The sequence below is a fragment of the Diadema antillarum genome, unplaced genomic scaffold (assembly GCF_040938485.1).
Source record: "Diadema antillarum isolate AM-2024a unplaced genomic scaffold, OU_Dant_1.0 seq00001165_RagTag, whole genome shotgun sequence".
Lineage (NCBI taxonomy): Eukaryota > Metazoa > Echinodermata > Echinoidea > Diadematoida > Diadematidae > Diadema > Diadema antillarum.
In genome coordinates, this window is record NW_027271972.1 from 187,975 (window position 1) to 207,157 (window position 19,183).

Here is a 19,183-nt window from a genome sequence, read left to right on the forward strand (position 1 = left end):
ACCTGTAAGCTAGGTACTACATTCATTCACGGCGTATTCAGTGTATCCCGCTTTTTTCATATTAGCCTCTGCGTGGGATAATGCACAATCCATTAGAATGCATACTGTGCGTGATAGGCATGCCCGCTTATCAGCAGAAGATATGAACTTGGCGCGACATTCATAGGCGTGTCTGGGTTAGTGTATTCTCCACTGGTTAATGATTTGGTAGAAGATGCCTTTAGCAGGAAAGGAAGGAGACTTCCATTTTCACAGTTTCCAGATCACTCAAAGTTATTCCCTGCATTTGTTGCGACGTTTACACTTTCAACGAATGAAGTCGGTAGCCGATATCATGAAAATGTGCTAAAATGGTTCATGTTATAACAAAGTATCTAAGAGAGCACAAAAGACAATATGAAGAAAGCGTTGCACTTTTGGTCCTCGCATCGGCTCATAGATCTTACATCGTACTCAATAGCAACACCCTCTCTTCTGACCTTCTTGTTCCGTCCTCTGTGTTACGCATGTTTTCTGCAAGGCCGAAGTGCAAGGTTACCACCGTCGAGCCAGATGGTCGAAACGGTGGGAGGCCGAATCTATTGCTGCTGATTGCCAGCCTTGACGATCTGGAACATAGCAGCTTTCTGCACAAGGTCATCTGCTGATGTGAGTTTGGCAAAGGAAGAAAAAGAGGAAAAAACAACAACAACGGGATAAGAACAGATAGAAGAAATAAAGGAGACATCCTGCTGGTTGCTACACCGATTGGGCTCCGCTAACAAGCATTTAGAAAAGACGGGGGGGGGCGGTTGTCATCAAGATTGAAGTTATTACATAAGAAATATCCGTCTGTCTCTCTATGTCTCTCTCTCTCTCTCTCTCTCATTACTCACACGCATACACAGACACAGGCCTATATATATATATATATATATGTATATATATATGAAATTATTATGTATAAGGATTAACATTATGCTCACTTGCCTTGTTGTTTTGTCTCTTGTAGGTTTTGTACTTTGTAATGTCTTCTGTTTCAGTTTTTATGATGTGTGTTTTGTCTTGTTGATGTAATGTATATTTCTTGGGGATTGACCTTGAAAGGCTGGTTTAAGCCTATGTTGATTCCTCCACTTCTCTTGATATAACGCCTATGTTTTGTATATTTTTTATTTCGCCTTTATGATGTCCCTTGTATGCTGTCATGTACGATGTAATTACCCCTTTTATCAGATTTGTGGAAATAAATTGAATTGAATTGAATTGAATATATGTATATAAATGTTATATGATATATAATATATACTATATAACTATATAATATATAATATAATATAATATATAATAAATAATATGATGAGATACATATGTACATACACCAATATGAATACTGTGTATATCTGTTGTAGAAACATTATATAAATATTATATACATATAGTGCATGAGGCTGAATGCACTATAACAATATAAGCCCCGACAAATTCAGAATTTGGAGGTGCTTGGTACTTGCTATAGTGCAATAAGATGTCATGCACTATGTGTTATATAAAATAGCATACATACCCAGACAAGATAAATTGAAAAATACGATAGCCTAGATCATTTAAGACTCTACACGTGTCTAACGTTTTACTTAGACAATACCAGTTTCTTTGAACCTGTGTAGACAAAATCCTGAAGATCCAAATTCAACTATCGAGTCTTACTCTAGGGTCTATATCTAACGTTAGATCTATATCTAACAGTGCAAGTAACAGTACGATAGGTTAGGACTAAGGTTAGATCTACGAAAATAACGATAATATCGAGCAGAGCATATCGCGGTTGTGGCGCAATCGCGTAGATAAGATGCGGGATTCAAGTACTCGATGATGAAAGTGAGGGAACAAAAACCGATAGTCACATCGATAGTGGGTTATCGTTTGCAATCGTTATATTTTGCGTGCGCTATAACTTTTGTCATGCACTGCCGGCCTGTATCATAAGTATATATATATATATATATATATATATATATATATATATATATATATATAATATATTACGCAAAATATTTTCCACTGATGGAAAGTGACAATTTTCACTATGGGCCCCGAATTTACGTAACCTTAGACGTTGTGTGTGTTTTGGCTGTTTGATGCTGCAGTAATGTATATAAGCCTATACTACTAAATATATCTCCTTTTAAAAACCACAACGCGGTAATTTTCGGTAACATCCAAACGCGCGGTTCATTTCTTTTTTTTTTTTTTTTTTTAGTTGTCCGTTAAATTACCACCAAAGCGGATTATAGCCATGCGTGTTCAATCATACAGACAGCCAAACAGGAAACTACACACAGACACAGGTAACACATACACACACACCCACATACACACACACACACACACACACACACACACACACACACACACACACACATAGTTACAATCACACAAGAATGAAAGGCTCCTTGTTGCCGATTGGAACCGTTTTGTGATATTTTCAGCATGTGCCAATGTCATTAGCAATGCAGACCATCCGACCGACACGAGTCCACTTGGACATTGATTAATGGAACTAATGACGTTTTGCTGCAAAAAAAAAAAAGAAAAGAAAAGAAAAGATGTCAGATTTTTTTTTCTCTCTTGAATCCCGTTTCCCTTTCCTGCAGGGCTCATTTATTGCAATTATTACCTCTCTTCGGGTGACCAGTGATGCAGTTAAAGGGTAAAGATTATTCCACTCATTATTGAGAAGGACTAGGCCAAGGATATTACACGGTCTAACAGATTCATGGACAATGAAACAAAAAATGACGCCACGAGGTAATCTCATATGTGTATATTATATTGTATATATGTATATATACACATATATATATATATATATGTTTATATATATATTTATATATATATATATATATATATATATATATATATTATATATGTATATGAAGACATGTATATGTATACATTGGAGCCAATACGTGAATTCGCAACATGTTTGGATATATATGTATATAATATATATATTTTGTATATATATATATATATATATATATATATATATATATTATCAGGCACTTGTAAACCAATAAACCAAGCATCACTGTTCTGAATAGCATTTATTATTTCTTTTTTTATTTCATTATTAAGGGTATATATTGCACCACGTAACAATGTGACTCCAGCTACCAGGACTGGTACACTCTCACTATCACTTGTAACAATATAAATCCTAACAATAAAGCTATTTTGGTCTATTTATTTCACTCTCGTTCCGTTATTACTGCTACAACTACCACTACTACTATCTTACTAATACTATTACTACTACTTCTCCTACTTATATTATTACTGCTATTTACTGCTACTTCTACTACTACTGCTACCACTACTACCACTACCACTACTGCGACTACTACTACTCCTACTATTACTACAAAAACAAGTAGGTCTACTAATACTACTACAAATTCATGACCACTTCACTTCTTTAACTTACCTAAGCTCCTCGTGCTACGGGGTAACGCCAAGTATAAATTCTACACGCATACTTTCATCATTTCAAACTTAATATCCAAATATCTTATATTGTCGCAACTCCCTTCTACGTTTTGATTCCTAAAATTGACAACAACGATTTTGATTGTTTTTTCTTTTAAGATTGCTTATGAAATGAACCGTACAAATCATAATCTACTACTTTTAACTGAAATTTACAGATTTTCATAACGTATCTGTAAAAATACAGATTTGTGGCAAGATTTTACATTCTATATATATAATACATTTATATTATGTTCAAAGACAGAAATATAGAGATAAATGGATAGATGAGTAAAGATAAATCTACACATTTATAATACAAACATGTACGTATCTAGATTCCTGTGAGGCTGATGTGACACGTCTGTGTACTATGAGCCATGGCGGCTTACTATGTATGTATTCATGACAGTACATTCCCTCATAGCACGCCGTCAGGTCGATCGACGTCTTTCCATTCCAAATTAGGCGGGAAAAAGTCTGAGTTGATGGCTGAAAGTGACGACGTATTGTCGGGCAATGTCAACATTGATTCCACGCGCGTCGTTAATTGATACGTCTCTCGGTGCGCTGTGAGGATCTGGTTGTCGTATAAAAACATCTTGGTATGGTGGAAGGGCACAACCTGCTCTATTAACGTGTTTCCCGAGTCGCCCTGGTGTTCTCATCGTGTCAGACGGATATGAGCCCGCCAGAATTAGGCTGACTTCATAACAGCCCGTGCCTGCCATATCACAGTACAGGCTGTGCCTGCCAGCTCCTTATTAAAACCCCCACTGTTTGTCCCATACAGAGAATACATGGAATGAACCGCAGGGCGACGCCTTTTTATGCGCTGTACAACAACTAAGGGCGACATAAATGGCTCTGCGCCACGGATTCTATAAATGTCGCGGGAGCGTGTCGACTTTTTTTCTTTTCCATCAAAACTTGCCTCATTTTCGCAAGTGAGGAGTGTAATTTGTGATCTTTCTTTCTTGCGCAAAAAAAAAAAACGTATTGTAAGATCCAGCTAAACTTTTGCTACCGTGATACATGATGTTCCGTTGCTAGTGTTGATTATACCAACGGCATTGACATCTACAGAATGTGCAGCTTTAATATGCCAGCCACCTCTTCTTGCCGACATTATTTAAACAGAAAATCGTCAGACAACTCTGCATCTCAATCTATAAGAAGCACAACATTTATCTCTAGATCCGTTGGGCCTTTTTCCCCCTTCTTTCACTCGAACGTGTTTTCCCCCAGTCGTATTCAGCTCTGGTCTTTTGTCGTCTACGCCATTGTCGCCAGAAACACAAAACACCGGCAGTTTGATGTTGACATTTCTCCTACAAAACCACGCCCCCATGAATGGCGACCAGTCGAGTTGGAATCGCACTTCTTCCACCCGAGGATGGCCGCAAGTTTCGAATATCTGGCTTTTTTTTCTGCCTCTTTTTCAATGAACGCCTGTCAATCCCGCAGTGCGCCGCGCAATTACAAGCAGCAGACGAAGAAATGTCAATTCCATGTATTGGTTAATTCAACAACTGTTCCCTTTCTGAAGGCAAAGCGCGAGAGAAAGGGACATGAAGAAGAAAAAATAATGCAACCAATATTCATTCACCACCTGCCAGAAATATACCTCCCTCCTCTCTTTCTCCTTTTTTTCTTTAATGTAGTCAATTGCTCATGAAATACGAACGCAGTAAACGTACACGTTTGCTGTTGACGTTTGTCACAGTGTGTAAGAGAATATCGTCATCATCATCATCATCATCATCATCATCATCATCATTTTCTGCTAGGAGCCTCCCAGCAAAATTCCCGTCTTTCTTGATGGAGTTTCGCATCCAGACATTGGCGACAGCATGGTCGATTCAATTCCTCGCTAAACAGTTGCAATTAAACGAATAAATTGATGTTTGTTTGTTTCTGTTTTACAGTACATGTCTTCATAATGAACAGTATTGCGATGGTATAGTAAGTCGGTTTTGGGCGGATGTTGCAATAACCAAGAACAAATGCCTCATTGCACACTAAGAACTATACCGCCACATTATTCATATCTCCTTGTACTCTCCACAAGAGTCGCCATTCATGCTCTTATCGTGGTGGCAGGTGTAAATTCAATTAGAGACAGGTATTACGCCAAGTCTGTGTGCTTCACAAAATTCAACATTTTCCCCTTTTAATACTCCGCTATTTTCATCACGCTGAAGTCCATACTCCAGCCAAAGAAGATTGTTTCTATACTAGCCTGTGATCACTGTCGTGAATTTTAACCATCCCCCTGAGAATCCTCGCATTACCTGTGCATACATTCACTTCTGTACTGCCATTTCTTGTGTCACCAGGTTTTAGGTACGTAGTTTCGTGATTTTCATAATACATATTGTGGGGGCCATCGACGTTGTAATTGTATATGAGTAAGTACATCGCATGATGGATTGTTTTGCTCGATGATCAACTCACCTTCTCTCTCTCACACCCTTGGATTGATGGTATCGATGTCTCAGCAGGGGAATATTTACGTTTCGCATAATCCCTCGGGTCATTTGCCCGTGATAATTGCCATAATTCTGCCCAGAACACCATTTTCTTGGCCCAGCGGCGGCTTCCGACTACCAACGTATAGCTTTGTGTGAATGCCGAACACGACACCTGATATGCTCTATGCACCTCTCCTGCCCCCCCCCCTCTCTCTCTCTCTCTGTATATAGATATATACATATAAGTGTGTGTATGTATGTATGTATGTATATATATATATATATATATATATATATATACATATATATATATATATATATATATATATATATATATATATACAATATATATATACATATATTCCTTTAAGTGCTCGAACGTGTCGAAGGATAAACAAACAAGACAGCAGCAAGGAAGAAGTGAAAAGATCTAGCACTACACCGGGTATGTTTTTCAATCTCTCTCCCTCTCTCTCTCTCTCTCTCTCTCTCTCTCTCTCTCTGTATGTATGTATGTATATATATGTATATATATATATATATATATATATATATATATATACATATACATATATATTATATATTTTATTATATTATATTATTATTATGTAATACATTTTATTATATTAAATTATATATCAAGTGCTCCAAGAATAGACAAGAAAGAGTTACGCATTACAGGTGGCTGGAGGGTGACGAACAGCACTAAAGATAGGGAGATCTCCGAAACCTTTTTAAGGACAGGCGCCTGGAACATTGGTGTTTAATACGATGGGATAAAAAGGAAAGAGCTGAATAATTTTAACGAAAGGTTCAAGCAAAACAATTTGAAAGTTGGAGGAGAAATTAAGATAGAGGCTAGAAGAAAGAAAGATACCAGAAAAAATAGAAAAATATGTGTCAAAACACACACACACACACACACACACGTTAAAGCATTCAAAGTTGTTTCGAAATTAAGTGTTTATCCGCGTAGTGGAAATCTCATTTCACATTTACCAGACTGGCAATATATTTTGTTTGAGAATTCAGAGAATTGCGTTAGCCATTTTGTAGGCCAGTGCATTTTTTTTTCTCCATTCTATTGCTTCTAATAGCCCTCTGCCCTCTTCTGCCACTCGATCTCCCGAGTGGCGTAAGAGGAGTCGGCTGTGAAACGCGAGTCACTCGTAGATAGGACGATTGCAATCGGACATTGCAAGCTGCAAACGGGAGTTTCAAGGGACGGGAATGTTAAAGGATTGGAGAGGAAACTGCCTTGGCGATGGGCGCAGCGATAACGGGGCGTCCGTCATTCATGCAGTCGATGTTATACGCTGACGAGAAAATTAAAATTCGGCGATGAACAGCGAGAAGCTCAGAAGTGACAATTTGGGTCAAAGAGAGCCTTAAAGTATGGAGTCATCACACCGACGGAAGATTGGGGTTGCCATAAATATACCCATGTCTGCCAAAGAAGAACAAAGAAAAAAAATAGAGAGAGAAAAGGACGAGGTGTCCCGGGCCCACGTAAGATAAGATAAAGAACACGTGGTATGATGCGCAGGTGTTGAGGGGTGGTAGGAAGATTTTGACACATGCAGGCGTCCAGAAATAGAATAATCGCATCCCGAATCATTATGACATTACCAGTCCTGATTTTTTTTTCTTCTTCTTCAACCCCGTTGCAGACCGAAATTGAGCCAAGGGGGGAGAAAGGAGTGAAATAATTTGTAAAAAGGGACGAGTAAAGCGTGAGACGTACTAATTTTGAAGATGTTTTCCTTCAATTCCATCGGAGTGAGGCCGAGTCAAAGCTAACCTGTCAATGCCTGTAAATTTTGTTTCGACAAAGCCTTCTGATTCCTCGATCTGGGATATGTTTGTCACATGTGACTGCAGTGAAAGATCCGATCCCCGCCGATAAAAGTACTTTCACGCGTGTTTGGGTGAACTGTTTTCCGCTCTCCTTCTGTCATACGATTATCCCACACATCCAAATCACACCCAAATTTTGATTCGCTGGCACGTGATAATATCATGAATTTTTGCCATCATCTTCGCTTTTATTGCTTCAACCAAAACTGCAGCAAACCAGCGCCTAGCATTTCGAGGTCTTATCACAGAAGAACTTCTAATTTGTAACTAAAACTTTTCTAATCTTCATCTGGCATATAACTGCCACAACGCGAACGTTGCTGATGTCACTACAGTGGGAATGTTGCTGCTGTCAGATTTTGAGAGTAGAATGCTTTCCTTGAAAAAAAACTCACCCCCAAGCAACAATTTCTCTCGTCTAGAGAATGTCAAATCGGCTGATGAAATACAAACATTGTAGTTATGTCAGCGAGGCACAGTGTGCAATTCTGATTTGAGACTATGCAACTGGCAAATATACAAAGCAGCACTGGAAAATAGCAAGTTAAGTTATGACTTGCTAGTCTTTGCCTCACGAAATTGAACCTTCTCTGGTCATGTTCTAGATAATAACCGCGATTATAATACTCTATTTTCTCAGGTTCAAAGTTTGATTCAAAGCAGTTGGGTATCCATACAGCATTGTTCATTATGGTTACATGCATCCATTTTTGAAGATGAGTGTTCTTAGACTTACCTTTCGTTTGTACTAACGTAAACAAACGTTTATGCAAGCTCGATTCTAAAGCCATTTTGTGAATGATGTCAATTTCTGTCTAGTTCAACTGGCACATCATCTTGGAAAAGAACACCAAGATCAACATCACCAGCAAAACCACTGTCATTTCATCCAATTTTTGTAGGCAAGAGCTGTTTACATGAATTTTGGGAAAGGAGATAAGCGAATACCTTAATGAAAATATAGTTCTCACCGTCTTTCGATGAAAGAATGGAAACCATCTACAGTTAGCTGATTTATTCGATGATGCATGTTCTTCCCATAGAGATATATACCTCAGCAAACTCAACACACCAAAATGCAAGTGATTCATCGTACAACATACAACTGTACAACGCGCAGAAGTCGAAATCCACTTTACTTTGTAAAGAAATGGCACAGCCGGTTCAATGTACGCCATGTGGACAGGATGGGTTTACATTACCAAATCTATCATCCCCAAGAAAACACCAAATCCTCCTGTCGTACTTTTTTTCCTTCATATTATGTGGAATTGTATCCGTCTTCCTGCCACGACCGTGACGCTTTCCACGTGTATACCTGCAAGGACGATAGATATCAGGTAGATATATAGCGTTTTGAGAGGGATTTGTCCCTAAAAGCCCGTTTTACATGATTTTCTACTAAGAGCTAAATCATGTGGTTTATGTTTCCTACATGCTCGATCCTGTGCACGCTCCTAGCGTTAATTTCCAAGACTGGAAGAGAAGAATTGACAAACAAAAACAACAAAGAAAAGGAAACAGAAGAAGGAGAAACAGAGAGTTGGTTTTTCTCTACTATTTCAGACATCTCAACGGGATTCAGTGAGCTAAAAGAAATGACAATGTCTTCCTGATGCCTTCCTTCTTGATTTCCAATCAAGACAGCAGTGTGGGCTTCTGACGTATTTGATTCGCAAATCCGCTTTAAAAATGAAAAGAGCAGTCGATATGCGATCGGAGAAGCAGACACGGGGGCAAAAAGTAGTGTTGTGCCAGGCCTGCCGAGCTCGCGAGCTGGGACCGTCACAGCAGATTGGATCTGACATTGACTCGCGGGCTTCTCGGCAAAGGCGGTATATACATTTAGACTTGTTTTTTTTTTTATGACGAGCAGGCGCCTGCATTCTCTAAATTGCGTACAAATGTCGTTAATTGATAATTCCTTTATTACAGATGATTTACCTCTGAGGCTGGCAATAAGAGTTTGTCGAAGTTTGACGACAGCCCCTTATGTATCCGAGGCATCAGATTTTGCGACTTAACGAGGATATGATATATCGTCATGTCCGTGTGGTTGTAGCTAATACATATCTTGTCTCTTCTTGTCCTTCCTAATCTGTTCTTCCCTGCACTCGCATATGGAAAAAGCGGAAAAGCAAAACTCTGGAATATGCTTAAGCTATTTACTTGTCCAGGCAGATTGAAATCTTGGTAAACATCAACCGCATTTCGGTGTCTTTGGTTAAAATCGGCCGTAAAGTAGGCACATCAAGCCGGTTTCTCTTTCGTCTTGTAAGACATTGTAAGAAGGGTCTGTTGGTTGTTCAAGTCCCCCTAATGAATCCGACGTCTTGATTCTTAAAATTGTATGCACTTCATTTTCAAGCAACCATGGTGACAGTGCATTAGACTTGGGTATTGTGCTAGAAATAATACAAACATGTTATGCGGGTTTTCTTTGCTCTTTTTTTTTTCTTTACGACTGTCAGAACCAGGATAAGCCCTGTTTAACAGATTTGTGCTCAAAACGAGAATGGAAAAGCTCGGCGTCAGACTTTTGTACGGCCAAAACAGGCGTAATGGTGCGTGGAGCACCCTCAGGAGGACTCATAGAAAGCATGACCTCTGCATACGATGGCAAATGCATAAGATTCACTAACAATGGAGACATTATCGAACAAAAAAAAAATGTGCATAGTTAGCCTGTCATACCAAGCTGGTTGATGTTCAAACATATAAAACTAACAGACCGCACATCGACCACGCATGAACTGTTTTGCCGCTGAACTGCAGTTCAGAAGTGCTCGGGTTGTCTGAATTGTCCCAGAAATAATGTTTTCAAAAATAGCCGAAAAAAAGAGAGCAAATAGTGGGTTTTACAGAATGACAAGCACGAGGGTGTGATTTAATGTGCAGTTCGTCTGTCTCAAGTTTAACATTCTCTGGCGAAAGGGAAAGAGAGAGAAGGAGAGCGACAAATCGGTCAGAACGAATCGAATGGAGAGTATGCTTTCCTTGTATAAGTAAGTGATGCATGCGTCAAGGACATTGCAACGCCTTTAAATGTGGTAGACTCCTCGCGCCTGGGAAGCATCTGCTTCACTGCACTGCAGCGAGAAAGGGGCGGTGTGATGTATGCCATGACATGCTTGCGGTGGATGTTGTAAATTTCCACCTGTCGAACATCTCCTCTTCGATCGCTCGTAATGAAGAGTGAGCGAGGCGTCAATGGGGGGACAATGAACGATCATGTCATCGAAGCTATTTTCGTGATTTCTGTCGTTGAGAAAGCTTGTACAGCAAGTTGAGCTAATTGTAGCTATCGAGTTAGATACAGTACCGCATAGTGGAGGGGGAAACTTGTTTGCGGTCTTGGGAACTTCTGTGTTTTCTCTATTAGCGAGAAGGGAAACATGTATAGTGATATGTTCAGGAAGCGTAACGTGTAAATGTGTGTTAGATTAGGGTTTGTTGGTTTTTTTCCTTTTCTGCTTTTTGACGGTCTTTTTTTGTCAATGACATCCACCGCAAGACGCCACAACGGTATGCATGATCAAACTTACGTTTCAATTCTTTGCATTTCATAAGAAGATTGTCGTAATTGAAATTGCTTCAATGTTTAGCACAATCATTTGACGGACATTGACAATAGGCTGGAGTGGAATGTGTATCATCGGACTACTTGTCATCCAGGAATTGATACCTTCCCTATTGCTTATTCATCTGTCGTGATAGTCACGTGACAGTACTCATTTACCAGTGAGTACTTCCGTCAAAGTAAGTCCACAGCTCCTCCTTAACTCTGGACACGATTAGGCTGGGACACGCCCATCGCAACGCGCCTCGCGGATGTCGCAGGCACGGACACCAACATTCAGGGTATCAATTTGGTTCCGAATCCACCCTGTCATAAATAGAATTAGGACTGTTCTACAACCTAGAGACAAGCACGCATAAACCATGCACTGCATTGATTTAAATAGGGCAAGGAATTTTCTGCGCATCTATCAAATTGACATATGAGCTGCTCCATTTTTGCCGGGAGATGGGAACTTGTTTGAAAGCTAGTTTAAGAAATGGCGTAATACTGGTACGGAATTCACAGACTTGAAATCAAGGACAGAGGAGGTATATCAATCAATTTATTCGCTCCAGTTTCTTCCCCAGTGGACATTCGATATGTCTTGCCAGGTAATGTCAAGCAATTGAATAACGCGTTTATGACGATTCAAACCTGAAACGCGATACAACGCAGAGCATGAATTCGCTTGTGCTGTATACAGGAAGCTGAGATAAGGGACAGTATATGAACGAGGCACAATTTTTTCATCTTTTTTCTCTCTCTCTTCTAAAAGCGAAGGCAGATAATGTGAACGTGTCACCTTTGCTTTGCTGAAGGATGCCGAAATTCAATATACTGATTTAACTTGTATGCATATGAAAGGAAATACAAAACATACTGGAAATCGACATAAAGTCATCAGCTCTCTGTGTGCACTCGTATATATATATATATATATATATAATATATAATATATATATATATATATATATAATGATAATAATAATAATAATTTTATATATATATATATATATATATATATATATATATATATATATATATATATATATAGTACCTACATGTAAGTGTATGTAATGAAGCGCTCTCTTATCCCTAGAATGTAGATAAAGTATATATGATCATGTCTGTAGTAGACTGGTCGCTGAGGTTTCCCTCCCTTACTTCTCCCAAATGCGCATTTCCTTGCCCTCACTGCAACTGACTTATCTAATTTCACAACACGGCTAAAAAACATACATTCAAGACAGGCTAAACCGAACATTTTTGTCGTCATGGTGACCGCGAATTGAACGGTTAATTCGCGCGGCGTAGTGCTCTCACAAGAGAGCTGTTTTCTTTTTTATTTCGTTAGACACCTCTCCTCTTAGAACTGTGTTTCGAGACCTAGTGTTCCCATCGTTAGTACAGAGCTTTCCATTTCGTACTTGGATAAACGGTTCATACCCTCTTCCCTACTACTCACTGCGTAAGAACATGTACCAATAATTCTCATTGTTTTGTGGTGCACTATACAGAAGACTGACGAATGAACCACCTGAATACGTTTACTTTTTTTTCAATTTGTTGTACAAAGAATCTCGGAGACCTATTTACCGAGTTTCTTCTTCAGTGTATCTTTGTGTCGCTCTACTGAATCTATATTTGGACGCAATCAAGTGCACAGTAATGTTGGTGTATACAGTGTACGTGTACGTGTGTGTGTGTGTGTGTGTGTGTGTGTGTGTGTGTGTGTGTGTGTGTGTGTGTGACCTAATTTTTCATCACTGCACTCCCTAGCTCCGCAAAAGCAGGCGGATAGCTTGGACATTGTGTCAAGCCCAAAGATCTTTCGGGTGAACTCTCAATCCTTATACCATGCAATGTCCCCCAATGACACCAAACCGTCAGCTTTTCTTCACCATCATTCTGCCATGATGGGAAGATGATATGGAAGGGCGACACTCGTAACTGCATAAATTTGAACCGTGATTCAGGTGAAGCATCGTACAAAGGGAGAATGACGAAATTAAATCTTCATTTTCTCCTGCCTGTGTCGAGGGTTAATGTCATGACAGTAACCCGTTAGCTACGAGATTTGAAAACCCCCAAAGACTTTCTGTAGGGGCAAGTTGGGTTCCTTTAGGTCGATGGTTATGGTATTCATCCTTGACTGATTCTTTCATTGTTAGCTCTATCACCGCACTATTGTACAAATTCATAACATGTCTCCTAGAATTTGGTTCAACATAGCTTTGAATATGACTGATGGTCTCCGATCACGGTGCCATTTCAATTTCATTATCTTTATTCCACCTATACATCATTCACTTTTATGAAATCACTAAAGAGAGTAAATGGCGGTTGCTTGTAATTGTGAAATTTCTCTGCACTTGTTTTTCTCTTCGTCTGGTAAGCAATATTCCCACTGGAGGTAGGGGGAGCTATTTCGAAATCATACCCATAGTGCAGTTTCGGAGGGGGGGGGGGGGGAAGGACCTTTAAGATTTAATTCAAAGAATACTGCCAGTATCCAATAAATCTCAATTATTACCTCGGTCGGCTGATAAGCCAAGCCTCCAGCCTCCTTCTCGTCTCCATATGACCAGAGTTGAATCGGCCTCTTGTATGGGGGCTTTTTTTTCTGATCATAATTTCAGCAGCGATGACGTCATCGGTCGGTTTTTTGATCGTCCAGCGCGATATTGGTTGGACCCATAACTCTGGATAATTTACAGCGGGTGAGAAGTTCTGATCACGCAGATAGCTTGTCGGTAAATAATTTGACACGATATTGATAACAGTCGGACGGACCCCATCATCCAGGGCAGGGGAGCCAGGGCACCTCGTCATCGACGTTGTAAATTTTACGCACCAGGGTCGCTCCTTGTACAAAGAAAAAGGTAACAATGAAAAAAAATGACGAAAATTCAGCGTTTCCTCCTCTAATGAACCCCGTACTCCCCACCCATCCCTGCTCGTATCTTAACTTCGTTGCCAAAGATTGGCAATGGTTTCGAATATGACAGACACAAGGTGAATGATTGATTAATTTGACAAATGTTATGTTGGTACAAGATGAGATAAGAGCAAAGCCTTGCTTTCGTCGGGAAATTAAAAAAAAAAAACGCAATGCGCATTCAATTTCATCTTCCAAAAATGTGCTCATAGCCCTTATTTGTGTTTACTCATCCCAGCATGAGAATAGATAAGTATGAAACTGATTAAACCTCCTCTTCTCTAGCATTGCTCTGGGTAACCTTTATTCAACTCTTCTGGTCTCTCTTTTTTTTTTTTTTTTGAGCTGACATTTACGAGCAAATCTCCGTCACTGAAACATTGCAACTAGACTAGATAGCATTTCTTGTCAGGAGAACTGTTCTCAATACTGTACATCTTCATTTACAAATTTTTTTTATGTAGGACCTATCTTGCTGGGTTTTTTTTTCCTGCTGCAATTTGGCCTTATATCCCGCTGTATCTCCCTCTTTGAATTCTGTAATCTTATTTGTGATCGCCAGACCCAGCTCTCTGTAAGCAGTGTATGATGTCAGCGATGTTCTCTGTTGGCAGTGTTATAGCTTGCCAGACTATATCCTTATCCGTTCTCCACTCTGACGGTCATTTTCTTTGTAATTGGGATTAATAGTATTTATCCATTTCATTTGTCACTTCTTTGCCTTCCATTCCGTTCTTGAACCATTTCTGTGCCAAGAATTCACATTTGCAAGACTTATTTGACACACACACACCTTTGGTCAGCTAATTAATGTGGCACGCAGAGGGTTATGCCATAAGATATCGTCTTCAGTTGTCGCTTTTTGCCGCTTTTTGTGGCCATCAACTCCTCCGCCGTTCATCCCTGGCGACCGGACTTGCTCGCAATACATGCTTATCAAAATGTTTGCATATCTTTTATCATCCGCCCCACCCTCACACACACACACACACACACACACACACACATGCACACACACACGTTTTATTCATCAAACACACACACACAAACACAATAAAAAATAAACAAATATATAAAATATTTCCCAAGTTTGACAGTTACTGCAAGGCAAGAAAGTGAAGACACAGGTGTACCGTCAAGCGTGCGTCACAATCAAAATGGCCTCCTGCCGATCACATTTTTTTTTTCTGTGATGAGACCTCTGTATATCCCCTGGCATTTTCCTTCACGCATCTTGAATAGTTCCCCTCCCCCTTTTTCTGTCGTTGCAAGCTCTGACTGTACATTTCTGTCACACTGCGTAACAAGGACAGCCACGTCCTCCGCCATCCATTACGGTGGAAAGTGGAAACTGAATTAAACGAATCTCAAAATCGAAAGGGAAAATTGTGAACGATATCAGCCAGGTCCATTATTTCTCCTACAACAGTGAAACATCATAAGCCTGACCTACATATTGACTAATCAACCCATATATTCTTGCTAAGATCAAATAAGAACACCAGTTTCATTTTCAACTGTACTTTTTTTTTCCATCCCCTCTTTCTTGCGACTTTTTTTTTCAACGTCGATTTTCGTCGCCCTGAAGCATTGATGCTTGGAATGTGTAACATGTGGCAAATTATTTCTTTTTTTTTCCATCACTAGAGGCACACGTGCATTAAGAAGTAATGCAGAGTGCACAAAAATCTCCGTGACATTTGATGCATCCTTTTTTTTTCTACTTCGCAACTGAGTCTGGTAAAGTGATTAGAAATTCATAATGCATTACGGGCTTGATTATTCCGCTGACAAAGCGAGCATTCACGGCAGATTGCTGACTTATTAATATTGTGCTTCTGAGTAAGTGCTCTTATCATAAGCTTCATGCCCCAAATTGTTCACTAGATACAGAATTAATCGTTCCCCGTGGTGAAACTGACGTATTTGATATCAAACCCTACTCTAAAAAAGAAACAAAAGAAACAAAAACGCATAAAGGTCACCCCAGTAATGCGAGGAATGTAATCCCGATACCATGTCAGCTCAATTTCTTTTGTCCCTCAAAGTAATGACGAATTCAAAAAATCAAATCACTGTTATGTCTGGTTTCTGATGTTTCATCGAGCAAAATAAACTAGAAGAGATCACATACACGTATTTTTTTTTTTTGATAGATATTTCTATTCATCAAATTTCGATGACTGTACGCTGGGCAGTTACGATTAGCATTTTTTCCTTTGTCGTGAAACTGGGGAACTGCGTCTCATAGTTGAATTTATGAAAAGCAAATCAATCATTGATGAAAGGTGGAAGTGGACAATTTCTATTTTCATTTCATTTCGAAAATGGAAAGCAGCCCCGTGTGTACTGCCATATCGTCCACTTTGTTTTCTTTTCCTTGCTTGTCTGTGTACATGTCTGTGTTTGTCTGTCTGTGCGAGTGTGTGTGTGTGTGTGTGTCTGATTGTATGTGCGGATGTGACTTTGCTGTTCCAGATAAAATGTATTTGACCTCCACTTTTGGATGTGGCCGATCAGAGTCTAACCGACTGCTGCTCGGTAAAGTGATTACGAAGGTATTGATCAGGGGCAAATGCTCCGTGCAAATCCGTCGTGTAATTATCACGCACTTTTGAGCCGCATTTGTCATCAATTTCCTAATACATGATAAAAAGGAGCTACAATTCACGGTCTACATTTCACAAATGATCACGATGTTCACTGTCATGCATCAGTCAATTAAGGTGGGGCAGCAATATAACGGCTTGGGCCCTTTGCTGCTTAAAGGTCTGTTTGTGAGGGAAGCTTTAAGATAAACTAACTGCAATGCAACAAATTTCAAAATAAAACAGCTCCTTTATTCTCCTGCACTCTTTTGACTTCTTTTCAGACCTTTCCCTGCAATTCTTCGTTGGTAGAAACTTACACAGTGTGTTATTGGGCTGGTCGTAAGAACCTCAAGGATTCCAACTGGGCTGTATATTTACGTCATTGGTGTGAAGATAGTAGACACTGCGGATGGGAACAGCCTAGTAACACCACGCTGTTTATTTGTCGAAATCAATCACAGAGCGCCAACTGAAACAAAACAGACCGTTTTACTGCCAGGAACGCTGGAGTAGGGAACCGCGGAACTATATTTCATTTCTCTGCCGCGAAACGGGCTCGGCGCAGAGTGTAGCAGAACTTATTTCAGGTCCTTATGAAAACAGACGTGATTTCAGGTTTTGACGGTGCAACGAGGTTGTAAAGATGCGGCCACATAATATTTTATGTCCAAACAAAAGGGGCGAGTATCAAGCGCGCTCCATGGTAATGTAGATGTAACGGTGAACTCAGCCGAGCGACTCGACTGGATAATATTAGTCGCCCGTCGGCTGACATCAGCAGTTACTGTTCAACCACGATAAGTATGTGGTACGATGTCTTAAATAGTATCATGTTACAGTGACGTGTTTAGGAATTGCAAAACCATTTATACCTCTTCATGCTTACACACTCCCAGGACCTTTAATGTTGACTGCAAAAGTACCCTGCCATTTACAGGGGATCTTTTTTTATGTGGTAGGCAACACGACAAGCAGGAAACGTAAGGTCATTCTCTGTCCCGATTTTGTTCGGAATCTCTTCCGATCGGTCTTACCCGAAAGCGCCCGGTTGTTAAATGCACAGGAAACGGGGCCCCGGTGTGACGTCAGAAAAAGGTCCGCCAGCACACACCTCAAATTGAAACCAACGGCAATAAGCAAAGATGCATAAAGACTACCTACCTTGAAGTCACGAAGCACATTCAGGCTGGCTGGGGTGAACCGCAGCGCACGAATTCATTAGTTCGCTCTCAACACCAACTCTTCACGAACGGAAATAAGTTTGTGTGTATGGACGACAAGTTGAGAGGATTGTCAAAGTAATGCAATATGCGGCCCTCTAAATTTGGAAACAAAGAAAAAAATAAAAGTAGGAGTCCTATCCTAAATTCAGTTGGATGTATGGAGGAGAGAAAAAAAAAAATCCATAAATAGGCTTTTAACGTTCCTTCATTCCTCAGGCCTCGGATCCTAGCCGACAACCGCCGACAACAAATACGATTAGGTCTCATATCAAAGGCACTTTATATCATTTTGATCCAGTTCAGTGCCGGATTTGCAGGATTGCAGCGCATAACGTTCAAATTCGTGGTGTGAGATATGATAGGGAAGCTTTTTAAAATGTCTGTAGATATCGCAGAGTGTGTAAATACTAGCTCACGTTCAATGGATGTGGCAAGATCACCGTAAAATGTCTTTGGCGGTGTTTGCTGGTATCTGATTATCAGGAAAATGTTCGAAACACTGATACAGTCATTACAATATGTATTACTTTGAAATGAGCCACCTTGACTGACTAACTTTACTTTATCAGTTAGGGAGATCTAGTTCAAACAAAGAAAAAAAAAGGGTCTAAAGAAGTAATGAGAGTAGTGTAACATAGTTATTACTATTGAATATCATATTCTTGTTTCAAGAGGGAAATAGGAATGTGGATCAGGATGAATCATGAATTAACTAGTAGACAGAAATGATAATTTTAATCAATTCGTAGAGTTTTTTTTCCATTGTTATAGTATGATCAGCAACTTCAAGCATTTTGATTTGGAGCATAGCATTGCGAGGGGGTGGGGCAGGGAATCGGAGGGGGTACGATAACGTAGTATTCGTGAGTGAAGGGGTAAGAAGTGACTGCATCTTTTCTTAACTGAGCAATCAGGATGCGGTGTTTGATTTTTTATATCTAAAGATGAAGAAAAAAAAACAATGATAAAAGGATGGAGGATAAGTCCACATCTAACAAAGATAAAAACTTTGAGTACATGTAGTG

The 19,183-nt window shown here is 39.7% G+C and overlaps 1 protein-coding gene across 1 annotated transcript in view; it reads left to right on the forward strand.

Moving 5' to 3' along the window:
• The window catches only part of LOC139744365 (guanylate cyclase soluble subunit alpha-2-like), a 151,746-nt gene that overhangs the window by 21,363 nt on the left and 111,200 nt on the right, over positions 1 to 19,183 (forward strand). The gene's annotated exons all lie outside the window — the stretch shown is intronic.